The sequence below is a fragment of the Lagopus muta genome, chromosome 2, assembly GCF_023343835.1.
Source record: "Lagopus muta isolate bLagMut1 chromosome 2, bLagMut1 primary, whole genome shotgun sequence".
In the NCBI taxonomy this organism is placed as follows: Eukaryota; Metazoa; Chordata; class Aves; order Galliformes; family Phasianidae; genus Lagopus; species Lagopus muta.
This window is the reverse complement of record NC_064434.1, coordinates 98,179,126-98,193,635: the sequence shown is the minus strand read 5'-3', so window position 1 is coordinate 98,193,635 and position 14,510 is coordinate 98,179,126. Positions and strand designations below refer to the sequence as shown.

The 14,510-nt window shown below is 38.6% G+C and overlaps 1 long non-coding RNA gene across 1 annotated transcript; it reads right to left on the bottom strand.

Annotated features, from left to right (window-relative positions):
- Nucleotides 1–1,730: 1,730 nt before the first annotated feature.
- On the bottom strand, nucleotides 1,731–14,266 carry LOC125689528 (uncharacterized). Its single transcript, XR_007375320.1, has 3 exons — nucleotides 14,182–14,266; nucleotides 4,331–4,536; nucleotides 1,731–2,858 (listed from the first exon to the last, which is right to left on the bottom strand). It is a non-coding gene; the product is annotated as an uncharacterized LOC125689528 (long non-coding RNA).
- Between the last annotated feature and the right edge of the window lie 244 nt (nucleotides 14,267–14,510).

The window sequence follows — 14,510 nt, the reverse complement described above, 5'->3', positions numbered from 1 at the left end:
CTCTCCCGGGCAAGGAACAGCTTATATTTTCTATGCATAGGATTTAGAGAAAAAGCCTTCAAAATGTGTAAGCATCAGAACACAGATTTTTTTTTTTTTTCAAATAAATAAAATGTATGAGATTGTGAGCTGCTCCTCCACTTCTTAACAACCCTCCTCAAGCCCTGAAGATAACTTGTTTACCTCCACCATATTCCTACAGCTTTTTAAACTTCTTCATACAGTGTTCCAGAATACATCAAAAAGCCATCTTCGATTCTAAAAGTACTCACTGCTCCCCTCTTGAATAACACCAAATCACTGGTATAGTTGCACTTCACATGAAGCAAAGTCCAGACACAATTAGAAGAATGTACCCATCAAGTACATCATCAGCCTGTTTAAAGGAGTGCAGCTTGCTTCACAGAACATTAGAAAAAAAAAAACTCAGAAGACTGAGCACTCCAAACATACTCACTTGCCAGTGTTTTTGTAGGCTATTGCTGCTTGAAGCCACTAGTTTGAAACAAGTTTCAGATACAAGTGTCATAAAAAACTATTAAAGGCACATGTTTTTTATGGAACGTAAAATAATCTTCAAACTTAAGCCAAAGCGCACCCAGACAAGAAGACAGCAAGTGTGGCTTTCACCCTGAAAAGGAAAAATGCCTGCCTGTTTTCACAGCAATATGCCAGCACACGTACATGGAGACGTTGCAGCCACCTGAAGCAGCAGCATGAAACTGCAGAAGAAGAAAGAGCTTTTTCTCCCTCTTCTTTTCATTATATCTCATGTGGAGACATTGACTCAGCAGCAAGCAAAGCAGATTCATCCACAGAAACAGAACAGCTTTAAGTGCTTCCACAAAAACAACAGCAGAAACAAAGGCACAAAAAAAATGTCCCTAACAAACAGCACTGCCTATTAATTTTCTTGCACTACTGTCAAGTTTCAGGACAATCATTTCTGTGCATTTTTTTTCCTGTTATTTTCATCTGCCAGACACTCACTGAGGGCAGCCAGTTAACTTTTGCTTTTGGCAGAGAAAAGCTTCACAGAACTTGAAGCCTACATTTCTCAAGAGTTCTGCTCAGCTGCTGTAAAATTTGATGAGTGAAAACACCATTTCTACATCCACACTTTTTCTGACAATCATAGACATTTTTTCTGACCCTCCTGTGCAGTGAAACACCACTGTCTTCTTCCAGTTTTAAATCAAATAGAGCCAAGAAAGAAACAAAATCTCTAACCTTATGGTGATGGTACTATTACTTCCATTACTACACTCTTTTATCCTTATTCTTTGCTAATATTAAATAGCAGCTATGACATAGGCCAGAATGAGATTTATCTTTGTACTTGTTTTCCAGAAACAGACAGATGTCATCATTTGCCATTCCTCAATTCCTTACAAAGAGCAGAAGCAGGAACTTACTGAGTTCCCCCCAGCTTCTGCACAACCACTGACCTGCTTTTACTGGAAATCAAGTTGCAGCACCCACTCTGCCTTCATCACTGAGAACTTGGGCTTCTCTCACACCCAGGTCATTACTTGTCTCACCACAGCCAGGGCAAGAGCTATATGGGCAATACAGATTATTAAAAAAAATGCTGGATCAAGTAATAGCCGTGATTCCAGCTTATCCCAGCTGTGCAGGTAGAGTCAACAGTACACTGCCAGATGCTTGATGACTGAGGCTGGATAGAGGAGAGACACTGCATAGTCCTTGCCAAGGGACAAAAACAAAACATTTTCAAGTGCCCTGGGATCAACAAAGGAATGACAAAAATATCCTAATAGGAAGAAGTCACAGTTCAATAAATCCTGTCCTGTCAAGACAGTGGATGCAAATTCATAAAACATCACACTTCATTTGCCCTGGTGCTCAGAGAATTATTCGTTTAATGATATTTCCTGATGTGACTTTAATCTCATATTATTTGATAATTTAGCCAACGTGTTCTTTGCATAGAGAATTTTATGAGATAAATTTAAATTATAAGCAGCAAGCAGCAATTAAGACATCAGCACTGAATTGTATTTGATAGGTGATCATTCTAAAGGACTGTCTCGCTAATGTCTTTGTTATTCTTCTCTCACCCACATATACACAAACCTCTTTCATTAGCTTCCTGCATGGCTTTGAAAGCGCAGACCTGACAGAAGTAACATGAGTTTAGCAGTCCCTGTGCAGACTTCCAGCCATTACAGGAACTCAAGTCTCACTTGCTCCCTGCTCTCTTTGAACAGTGACAGTGAATCATGTCAACTTGTGCCAGATGCCAAAGCAGTTTTGTGGTGCCAATAAATATTCAGAGGAGACATGCTTCAGATAAAGACAGTAATTTATTTCAAACAATGATCTAAGCAGGGTTCAGACCTAGAGGTAAGAGGATGTTGGACTAATTTACTGCGTATCCTTCATCTCGTCAATCCTGGGAATATGAAGTCATATTTTAGGAATGAGAATTAGCATTTTTTTCACCGATTCTAATACATGCTAGCCTCATCCTGGCATCTTTATAACTAGGAACAATTCATTGGCTTTTGTTAGAGTATGCATGCACAACAATTTCAGGACAGCAATTTCTGTTCTATTAAAATAGAATCAAATTCTCTCCTTCCTTTTTTATAACGCTAGTTTACATTCCAGGATTTAAATAAAATTTTTCTCTCACACTGGACTATAGATACTGGTCAACAGCCCTGTTTAATTCCCACAGTAAAGTATTTTGGAGTTTTTTTTCTCCTTCATCTTCACATCAGATCATTTTAATTCCGGCAGAGACTGAGTGAAGCAGTGCTGATTTCCCCAGATGGTTCTGCTTTCTTAGAACCCTGATGGAATGACAATTACAGCTGTGGAGATAGGCAAAGCTGTGAAATAAATGATAGAAAAAACAATAACTAGATTTCACTGGCATGCACAAGCTAACTGAAGCTATCATATGATTCATTATTGGCCCCATGCACAGTGCTGCCAGGCATATATTTCATTCTTCATCAGATTTCACTAGAGCTCTTCCAGACCTCTTTTCTATGAATCCAAAATGATTGGCAAATTCCTAAAGCAAGAAAAATGCATTTCTTCCAGACTTCTCCCCTGTGACAAATAAGGTGTTATCAGCAAGGGAAAAGCCACTTACTGGATTATCAAAGATGCTACTTCTTGGTATTTCCTTCAGGAACATGTAAAATTCTTTTTAATTTTGAGTCAGTTTTGCTGCACTACTGATGGGAGTGGAGTCCCCTGCATGATATCAGCAGTCAAAACCAAAAGCAGAGCCAGGTGACTTATGGATAGGCTCTGGCTGTCCCCACAGTAACTGACAGCACTGAATAAATATGGACGGTATTTGTTTGAGCAGGGTTGGAAGGCCTCAGAGCAGCTTATGCATGCTCAGTAATAGAAAAATAGCAGCAAATCATGGCCGTCTGTAGACATTAAGTAGACTGTTTGGGTGGGAGGGAGTTGGGGAAATTGTTTATACTGAAGTATTTTAGTTTCCTGTGAAGTTGCCGATTCAACACCTAACTTGTAACAGCTCTTTTTATTTGCAGATATCCTGGGATAATGATACGTAAGGCTAGTAATCAGCCCAGCAGCTATCCGTGAGATCTTCTCTGATTACACTTATTTCTTTCTAATATAAGACTTTCTATGAGGTGCCCATTAGCACATTTCACAGAAATGAAAGAGACGGCTTGCTTTCTTCCCACACCTTGATAATGCACGAAAGCAGCTAAACAGGAAGTGCCTGTGGCAGCCAAGTTAAACAGGCAAGTCAGCAGACACTCAGCCTAGCAGATATCCACGTGTGAAGTATCTGCATAAAGCAGAGCTATCTCATATCCCCCGCTGATGTTAAACTCTTAACTAGAACATGCTACAATTTACCCTACCCTCCAGCGGAGCAAATGGGGGCAGGCCACTCCTGGGATTGTTATTATTCATTATTATTTTATAATGCCTGCTGGTGTTATTTTAGCAGCTGTTTGCATGAAGGAGTACCTAAAAAGCCAGACCACCTCTGTGGCATCAGCACAGGGCACATACACTGGGAATGGAGAGCAAGGACAGAATGATGCTGGGTATCTGTGTCAGTGCTAGTATTACCTCAGTATGACATACATGCTAGTATCATGCAAGTTCTATGAGTGCAGGAATCACCTTTTCGTAAATTAACCGAGCTAACCTAAAGTTAGGCTTGGTTTATGGGCATTCTGGGTACCTGCAGCACCAACTGAACTGCAATGGCTGATGCTTCAGCTGAGAGAACTACTAAGAGCTCCAGCAGCATACCACAGGATAAAACCTGTCAGCAGGAGAAATACCAGCAAATCCTTACCATTATTACAGAGTCATTTACTCTGCTTCTGGTAAAGGGTTCTCCAGTATGAAGCCTGGGAGTGGGAGGCACTAACTGAGGTAGCTGGGTAATTCAGAAGATCTCTTAAGTCCTGTGCTCCTACTCTACTCCATGCACTCCAAACCTCAGAACTGATCACAAGCAGGTGCCAAGTGGCATGATCACACTGTTCTTTTAACATTGGCCTACAAGAGAAGAAATGTGAAGACATTTGATAAGAAAATGATTAGTGATCATCTGTAGTATTATAAATAACAGGGTTACCTGCTGTACACTTTCCTTGACTGGGGGAAGCTGCTTTCAGAGACCTAATTCTGATACAGCATAACACCAAATTTACCTAAAGTTTTACAAAAGTTACAGAACTCCCACTTGGATTCTCTCATTTCCTTCAATCCCTCTTCCTTATATTCTACCTCAGTGTCCCACTGTTCTGCTGCAAACTGCACCCAGCATTCCCAATCCTCCACTGTTCTGTACTAAAATCCCTTCCCCACAGCTCCTTCCCAGTCTCCCCATGGACATAGTTCAGTCAAAGCAAAACACTAAACTCAGCACTTTGATACCAGCACAGAGTGAAGGAGATCTGTTCTGCAAAACGTCCAGGGTCTCCAAAACGTCAGAGCATCTTGGGAAGCAAAACTGAGCTGTTTCCAACAATTCTGCAAAATTGGAGGGTGACAAAGGAACCTGAAGACTCTAGAGTCTGGCAGCTACATCACTGCTGTGGGATATATGGGAAATGGCTCTTTATTTTTCCTCATGTTTATCATCACAGACAACACAGTCAGAAACTCAAGGGATCTCCCAAGCTAGTTCCATAGTTTTAGATGTACTATCTTTCCCTCAGGGAAGAAAAAAACCACAAAATCTCTTATTTGTGAAGTGATCTAATTGCTCCTCACTCAGTTTCTGTAAGTTAGTTCAAGTATATTTCTGCTAAACATTTTTAGCTTTATAAAGCTGCATCTTATTAAAATCCCCTTAGTAAAGCTTCCTTTTATCTCATGAAAATTCAGCTTGGGCTGGAAAGAAAACAGTAAAATCAGTATATTCTAGCACTTCACTGAGTGGAGTCATCTGCAGAACAATGAATGACTCTGTACTGGTAAAAGCATTCACAATTAATACACTATTGACATAGCCACTGTAAAATATTTAAATGCTTATTGGCATCAACATCTATTATGAAATCAATATTATTGAAGTTATAGTAAAAATAACCAAATTTCATCACATCCTAAATAATTACTGTCATTGTAAAGAAAAAAAAAAGGTAGACAGGTATTTACATGAAGTAACACTGCAGAAGAATATGGTAAGTCAAAAAAAATCTATGTAAGAACAATATAATTTAAGACAGGTAGGGTGTTAATTAGGTTAATTAGAAGACAATATTTCTGATGAGTTAAGCAGATCAGTATGGACATTTTCATTTAATCAAACATTGCAATTGATGCCATGCAAATTACTTAACCTGTATCCCAAATGCAGAACAGGACTTATCCAGTTTTCACCAAAACCACGTTTATAAATTGTAAATTACTTTTTTTGTCCTTGTAATATATGTTAGATACTGTGATCTGTGTGTATTTTGCTGTGATCTAAGATAGGTTATTCAGCGATGATTCAGTGTTAAGAATAATGAGCAATCACACACACCAAATTCAAAGTGCTACCAAACCTCAGCCTTTTCTCTTTTCTTTCTATTATTTCTTCTCATCTGAGATAAACAGTGTCTCTTCATATTGGTTTGTATAGTTTTAATCTGATTCCAAACCACATGAAAAAATTACACACATGATACACTGGGCATATAATGGGACTAAAAGAGTATTTGTCATCCCTTTAATGAAAATACAGCGAAAAGCTAGAACATCAGGAATCTTATTTTAGGTCCTTGTGCACGTCTTTAGTATAATTACAACCATTCCAGTTATTACAGACTTCACAGAGAAGATTCAACTTTCTTTCCTTATCATGTCACAACAAACAGCTACTCTTTGGAAAAAGACACAGTAGATACTCAACTGTGAGGGCTGCATCCAAATAATCTGAAAAGAAGTCATACGTGCCTGCTTTTCTCCAAGAGCACAGTTTTAGCAATGAAATTTCCTACTTTAGAATACAGGTCTCTTGAAACTTCCTGCACGCTCCCGCTTGCTTTCACTCCATAAATACTTAATAGGTGGCCTTTAAGTTGAACTCTGGCTGATTAGTTTTGAGGTTTGGTGGTTGGTTGTCCTTGTTTTATTTTGCTTTGTTTTGGCAGTTCTACTCTCCTTACTGTAAATATACCACATTGAAAAGTTTCTGAGGAAGAAGAATGACAGTCTGGAAATTCTTATTCACGTAATGGTATGAATACCAACAGTTCTGCTTGATTTCTCATGGAATACTCCACCCTACAAACAGCAATATTTTTCCAGAATCACCTGCAAACCTACTAGTGTCTCAGAAATCATGTCATTGCTGCATCTACATTGCTTCTGGTACCAATGCTAACTACAGCAGATACAGTTGGTGTACCTCTGCTGCTCTAGCTCTCTCTTAGGTCCTCTGACATCAGGGACCTGACACATTGCAATCACAATGGGCCAGGGCGGATTTCTGTACTGTTTGATAATAATCCAAAACTCAATAACTCCAAGTATTCAAGAAATATAGTTCAGCTTGCAAAATCACTTCCTAAAGCTGTGAACATCTAGGTTTTCCATGGAATACCCTACTCCTTTAAAACCTCGGTCTTTTTGTTGTCTTTATCAAAGACAAAAAACAGAATAACTCCTATGACTGAGGAACAAGACCACTGTTCTCTTTCTGTTTCTGTGTACCCTTCTTCATTGTTCACAAGTGTTTCAAAGAAGGAAAAAAGAAATACCTTGTGACATGGGGAGATGGGCCATATTTAAAAGGGGAATAGAAAATTTATTCCCTCTAGTGGAAGGTACAGCCGTAGGTTCATTATCATTATTACCTTCTTATTTTATGCTTTTGAAGAAATCTCTTTACAGGTATCTGGGAAGCTGGACATGAGCCAGCAGTGTGCACTTGCAGCCTGGAAGGCCAATAGTATCCTGCATCAACAGAGTGGTGGCCAGCAGGGAGACAGAGGTATGGTGGTAAAGAAAAAATGCAGTGAGAGTAAAAAGGAAGGGGACAGTAAAGAAGGTTAAATATGTAAGTAATGGATTGCAGTGAGAACATTCCTGTTTTACTTGATATTATTATCATAAAAACTCACACAATCAAAGATATAAATAAACAAACACACCTTGCATGAAGGCTGATTATACAAAAATACTGCCGTAAAACTAGCAACTTTACCTACTACTCCTATGTTAATGAATACCTACAACAGTGCAAAATTATCTCACATCTCTTATCAGCAGGACACATTATCATCATTAGAAAATATACTGTATGAGTTCCAATAAATTTTTCATCCTTATTTTTAATCATATTTTTATCTTGTCTTCTAAGTTTACTTATATTTTAGGACCATTACTCTGCTCTGATTTATTCTGGTATTTTGCATCTGTTTGCAGAGCCACTCCAATCATATTTTCCAAAAAATCTAAGCCCCCTTCCAAGGAGTTTGTTTGCATGTTATGACACAGTGTCATGCCATTCTTGTTGAATTATAACTGAATCACAAACAACCAGTTGTAGCCTGAAACAGTTAATCATGAAGCTACACAAACAGGCAACATGAAAGGAAAAGAAATTAAATGTACACAATGAAATTATATTTCTTCTGATACGACTCAACTCTCAAGTCTCTGCTGCACATCAGCAGTTAGCTAGTTGATTCAAACCCTTCTTGATTACAATTTAATTATAGGATTATAAATGTGATGTCATTTAGCATTTTGACAGTCAAATTAACCAAACACATTACTTAACACATCAGCTTAGGTTGGGAAAGTTGCATGCATGAAAGACAAACTATGCTTATAGAGTGTTCCTTATAGAGCATGTTTTATATCTCTGGGATTTCAGAAGACACTCAGAACAAATTTCAGGAATTCTTTTCTTGTGGTCCCAGGTCCCCTTGAAAAATCAGGGTTAGATTTTTCTCTTTTCAAGGCTAAATTTTCCACAGTGAATCCTGCCCTTTCTCAAAACTGGTGAGAATTGCCACATCAACAAAAGTGGAGATGTGTGAGGGCCCTCTTCACTCCAAAGGAGCTCTTCACAGTCCAGAAAATAGACCACTGGTGCCTCTCACAAGTGAAGGTCTCCCGAAGTTTAAAAAATATGTTATATTCCAAAGACTGGTAAAAAAAAAAAAAAAAAAAAAAAAAAAAATCAGACAAAGGACAAAATTCAGGTCTGGGGTCTTGAGAAAATACCAAAAAGGAAGTAGCAGGATGGCACTGTTGTGGGAAAGGTGTTGCTATTCTGATCTTTTTGGGTTTTACACTGGTTCCATGCTAACCATAAGGTTTCTGTTTATTAATTGTTGCTTCTAATCAACAAAGTTTGAGCTCTGCTACCCAAGTCAGAGTGGATTTCAGGTGTGGAGGTGCAAACTGATAGGAATTTTGGTCCTTAGGACAAATTCCAGATAAATCTTTTAAAAATTCATCTCTAATATGAGGTAGAAATAAGAAGACTTGTAGCAACTTTTAGATCTTAATTAGCCGGTCCAAACCAGGAAACACCACAGACTGCTGAGCAGTGCTGATAGGCACACACTGTACTAATTACAAATATCCTTTAGATGAGCAAAACTTTAAAACTGCCATGGATTTAAGCCATATTTTGTATATTTAATTGCAATTATTCACACACAAGTGGAATGAGCCATTTCCCCTTTTTTAGTGAAGTTCATTTATCCTCTTTTAATGCCACCACACATCGTTTGGAAAGAACCGCTGCTATTGCAGCTTCATATCATTTCTGGAGAGCAATCATTTTGGCACAGCAATATATGAGACTGTACCATATGGCATTAGCATGTAAAAGGGATCGGATCTTCTCCTTTCCTCTTCACAATGCTTTACATATAAATATATATCACTACATCTTCTATGAAGTATATGAAATTGTGCATTTTTGTCAAGACTCCAGTCACTAAAAAATTCCCAGGCCTTTAAGCCTGGAGTCTCATTACTGCTATGTCTGCCAATGCTAAAAGTTAACTTAAATTTCAAGATGTTAAATTTAAATTTTCATCGAAAGTAAAGATTTTAATGTAGTGAGTTTTGTATCGCTTAAAAAGGAAGAAACAGGAACAACAAAGGTGCATTAATCGCATCACCATCTTTCAAGAATCATCACGTAGCTCAATCACCAACTTCTGGATGACATCAACAGAAACTGAAAAGGAAGTTATATATGAAAAATACTAAAAGTTGTTCAGTTTTGGCACATACTTTTATAAATCTGATTCATTAAGGAAAAATAATTCTGTATAATCTAGCAGTTTAGAGACTTTAAACCTTCTACCAAAATTTTCAAGTATGAAAAACTGTAAATGATAGTTTTACAGTCTTAAGACACAATCTTGACAAAAAAAACATACAAGAAGATTACTCTGAAGCTTGTGGAAGGGAGTAATAAAATGGAATATACTGTAATTAACTCACCAGAAAAAGTGTTGACTAAAATAACTCTGGACATTTCTGGAGCAAAAAGTACACTGCAAAATTAGGTACTGGTTTGTTTGAACAGAAAAAAAAAAAAAGAGATGCAAGAATATTAGAACACTGAACAGGGATAACAGGGAGGGACCCAGCTGCACTGAGAATGAGTGGTGAAACAGCAGAATAACTACTATAAAAGTTTTTTCTTTCAGTTTTCCTTCCATTGTTTATTTAATAAAGAAATAGAAGAAGAAGAAAAAAAAAAGAAAAGCAAGAAAAATTCTGGGGTAGTAGAAACAAAACAAAGCCAGCTAGAATAAACAGAGCAGAAAGCAAAAGACCTAAAGTTCAGTGATTATATTCACCATATCAGGAAAAAATGCCTCCAGGCACACAGAGGGAAACAAGAACACAAAAGAAAGGGACATGCACTGATTAACTACACCTATTCAGCAAATAGCTTGATAAGTTTCAGTCCATTTGCCAACTCTTAAGACTTAGAGAAATTTAGTACAAGAGATGAGAAGATCCTCAGCTATGAGGACTTACATCAGCCAACGAGCTGACCCAATACCTTGCAATGTAAGTCCTTCATCTTGCTGTTACAGACTGCTCCATGACACTATCTGATACACAAGTGTCTGAAAGTGAAAACTCTGTACAGGATGCTCCATATGGAGGCTGGCTGGAGGAGCTCCTCTCTCACTCACTCCCAGAGCAATGGAAAACAAACACTCTACTTCAGGAAACAGTGCAATGTATTTCCTGAGTAGTTTTCCCTGACCGTGCCCTGCTGACCATGTGCTACATGGCTAGTGAGGCCTGTGACAGAGAGGTGTGTCAAGATACCGAAATTTGTTTTTCAGGGGAGAACTGCCATTTTGTTTTGTAGCTTTCCCCATTCTAGAAGTAGTTGGTAATGTTACCCTAAATAATGCTTCTTTTTTAGACTATGTATAACATACTGTACTGAACTGTCTGAAAGGGCTCATTTCCCCCTTGTTAAAGTTTCAGATATGAATTATATTCCCAGACTTCTGTTGGATTTGTGACATAGCCCCACACATGAAGCTTACTGACTCAGGCACTCACAGGGCTCTGAAAAGCAGAAGGATGGGTTGACTGAGCGCACCACAAAAAGTTCTATGAAACGGATGAAAATTAATATGTAAGTGCTAAATATTATATTGAGCAATTTCTTAATTATTCTAATCAGGCTTTTAATATCCTTAATTAAGTGTCATTTCAGAGAATGATTTGAAGCTGCTTTTTCTACCCTAACTAAGCACTTTAGACAGTGTCCCATCAAGCCCCATGTGAGACCATCACTTAATGCACCATCTGCCTTAGCTTCTTTCAGTCTATTCTCTTAAAGGCTTTTCAATCCATAGTTGCAAGCCAGGCACCTGCAGTCAACAAACTTGTGCTTGAATATCACCTGCAACCCACTATTTTCTCTTCCTTTGATGGTCAGGAAATACATGTAGCTTGCTTCTAATGTGATCTCCTTTTAGATTTTTCTTTTAATATTCTCTGAACTTCTGCTGACTCACTGTGTTTCTTCACAGGAGATGGCAAGCAGAGCCTCTTTATCATAAGTGTCCTTTGATCCTGCTTTCTGGCTTGCCTGTCTCTCCCTCGTTTGTTCAGTACACCCTGTGAGTGCCCTTTGATCTCATGCACTCTGGCCTCCCTTATTCATTCTTACAGTACAAAGGAAACTGCTTTTCCAAATTAATAGGTGGACCTCTTCTTCTGAAACCCATACATTTACGAGAACTTTCAATGTTTTAATGTTATTTGTTATGTTTCTACAAGCTTTAGTTTTTTACTGGCACACGTGTATTTCCATTACAGTGTTCCCTTGTATATCATCTTTAACTTTTTTTTTTTTTTTTTTTTTTTTTACACAGACTGTTCTACACCAGCATAGCTCCGCAAAGATTGTTAACACTTAATGTACTCAATACATTAATCCTCATTTATTGGTAGGCAGCTTGAGAATCCCTTTGTTGCTGTTGAGCAAAACCAATCCAACCTAAAATTTAAACCTGAAAGTAAAAATCCTTCCACAAGTCTCCAAATTTCTTTATTTTATTCACAAAGAGTGAAGAGCAGACAGGCCAGTTCTTTCTCAGGGAACCCGTGAAGGACAAGTGTGCCTCCTGCCTGTGACGCTTTCAGCCTCTCTGCACAACTCCCCACTGCATCTATGATCCCACACAAATCTTATTTCCGGAGGGACAGGAAGAGAAGCCGAGGCTGCATTGTGATTTTTCACTCACAAAATGCAGCACCATAATTAAAAAATTTTAAAGTAATAAAACATCACCAAAAAACAGAAAAATGCACTGCCTGGACCTTGCTGCAAGCTCTGAGACAGACGGAATGGCAAGCAGCAGCAGCACTGTACCCTCTTTATCCTTCAGCTCTTCAAGATTAAGTCCTTCCCATGCTGCTTCCTCTTGGATGAAGTACCTCTTCCTTCCTATGTTTGTTTTTTGTTTTTTAGAATTTTATTTGTAATATCTCATAAAAATATCATGAAGTCCTGACAAACCAGCGCAAAACAACCAGCTACACATCCCACAGTGTTTGAAAGCTCAGTTCTCCTTTCTTTTGATGCCCCAATAACATCATCCAGTTCAGATGTGCATTGTGGTGTCCTATAAAAGTGGCCCCCCTCAAATTACGTTCAGATAGTATTTTCCTATAGCAGTTCTTCAGTGCATCTGCTAGTTCAAAGGGGAACAAGTAAGTACTTTCTAACATGACCAGCCAGCTTCAGCTTAAGGCCCTGTAGCTGCTGACTGTGGATGAGAAACCTGCTGCAGGCCATGTGCCTACACAACTTATCTTTGACATTTTATATAAGCTTCATTTCCAACTCTGTGTCTCCATGCACTTGACTGTTTCCTCCAAGTTCATTTTCGCCTCTTTCCTTCATCGTGTGCAGATGCTTAGCGTAGGCTAAAGCCTGCAGGTATTGCTGACCTCAGAAAATATTAAACTGCCTTGCCTTCAGTGCTATCCTGACTCAGGTAGAGACATGCTGTTCTCTGGCATTTTTTAAAATTCTTTCTATACACAATGCAGTGTATGCTAAATGGTGCTGCAATTCAAGCCTTTCCAAATGTAAGAATCTTTCCATCCCCTGCTGTTCCCTTGTTTTTTTTATTGTCACAGAGCTAACCTCTGTTGTCCAATTCAAAATCTTTTTGCAGCCTTTAAAGTCAGCTGAAAGTGTTAAATCCTAATTTGTCAGTGCTAGGAAGCATAAAATCTCTGATTGAGTCCTTTTTTAAAAAGCATCTGAGGAGATGGCTCTCAAACTTTTGTGTGCCACATACTTACTGTGAAGTCTGACAAGAGAAAAATGTGTGTTGGCAACACTGCTTAATCCACATTGAAAAAAAGAAAATTGAAGCCATACTTCTAGCAAGATTGGTTAATGATCAATAGCGACAGGTAGCTATAAATACAGTAATGGAGATCCTCTCATATTCTCTCTCATCCTCTCATGCAGCCCTCCCATAACTACATTTCAGGAAAATGAATCTGTTCTGACTCCCACTCTGGGCAAGCTACCACAAAAATAACATGAGATTGAGGAAAAAAAAAAAAAAAAAAAGCCAAAGAAATTTGCCATGAAGAGAAATACAAACAGCTGTAATAATAAACAAAAACAGCCTAACCCCTGTAAAATAAAAAAAACGCAATGACCACAGAGTAAAAGAAGACGACGCTCCTTAGGAGTATTCTCTGTCGCAATCTTCATATCTGTACAGTAGCACTCTCAAAAGGTGAGAGGAGACAAAAGTTTATGGACAGTCTGAAAAGCACTTTTTTTTCCTGGTAAAATGCCTAGAGGTTCAGCCACTAATGGTTAAAATTCTGATTTTCCTGAGCCTATTTCTTACTTATTAATGGGATGTTCCCAGAAGCACTCCCAAGAAGAGAGGAACCATAATTTCTATCTGAAAATGACACATTTTTTGACTTCTTAGAATAGGCAGTCCAGAAGAAGAGGCTGAATTTCAATCACTGTGAGGAAAGGCAAATACTGCTTTCAAAATAACTAAATCATTTCTCAACTGACAGCAGAGCAAATGAGAGAGTGAAGATTCTGCAGTTGCTAGGTTAACCACTGTACAGTCAATGAATATACAGATGTTATAGTATATCAAAGAGCTTGGCTATGCAGTTACTACACTACAGCAGAAAAGATTGGATGTTTACCTGTATCCCAGGCTTGCTTATGGAACTCTAGCAGAGTGGATCTCCAGAAGAGATCCTTCCCCACTGGTAGCCAGCTCTTAAATGGCTCTAGGAGAGGTACAGCCAGGCTCCACCCCTTCCAGCAGCACAGGTGAATTGCCTTCACCTGTGCTCCCATAACTGACTCATTGCTCACCTCAGGTGATGAATCAGAGGTTCAGGCCGTGATTTAGCAGTTCCCACACAACCACACTCAGCAGCAGCCTCTTGGACTGGATAGATGCAAACAGGAACACAGCACTTGAAGAAGTTTCTTATTTGGAGCCAAAAGAAGTCTGATGGCTTCCTGA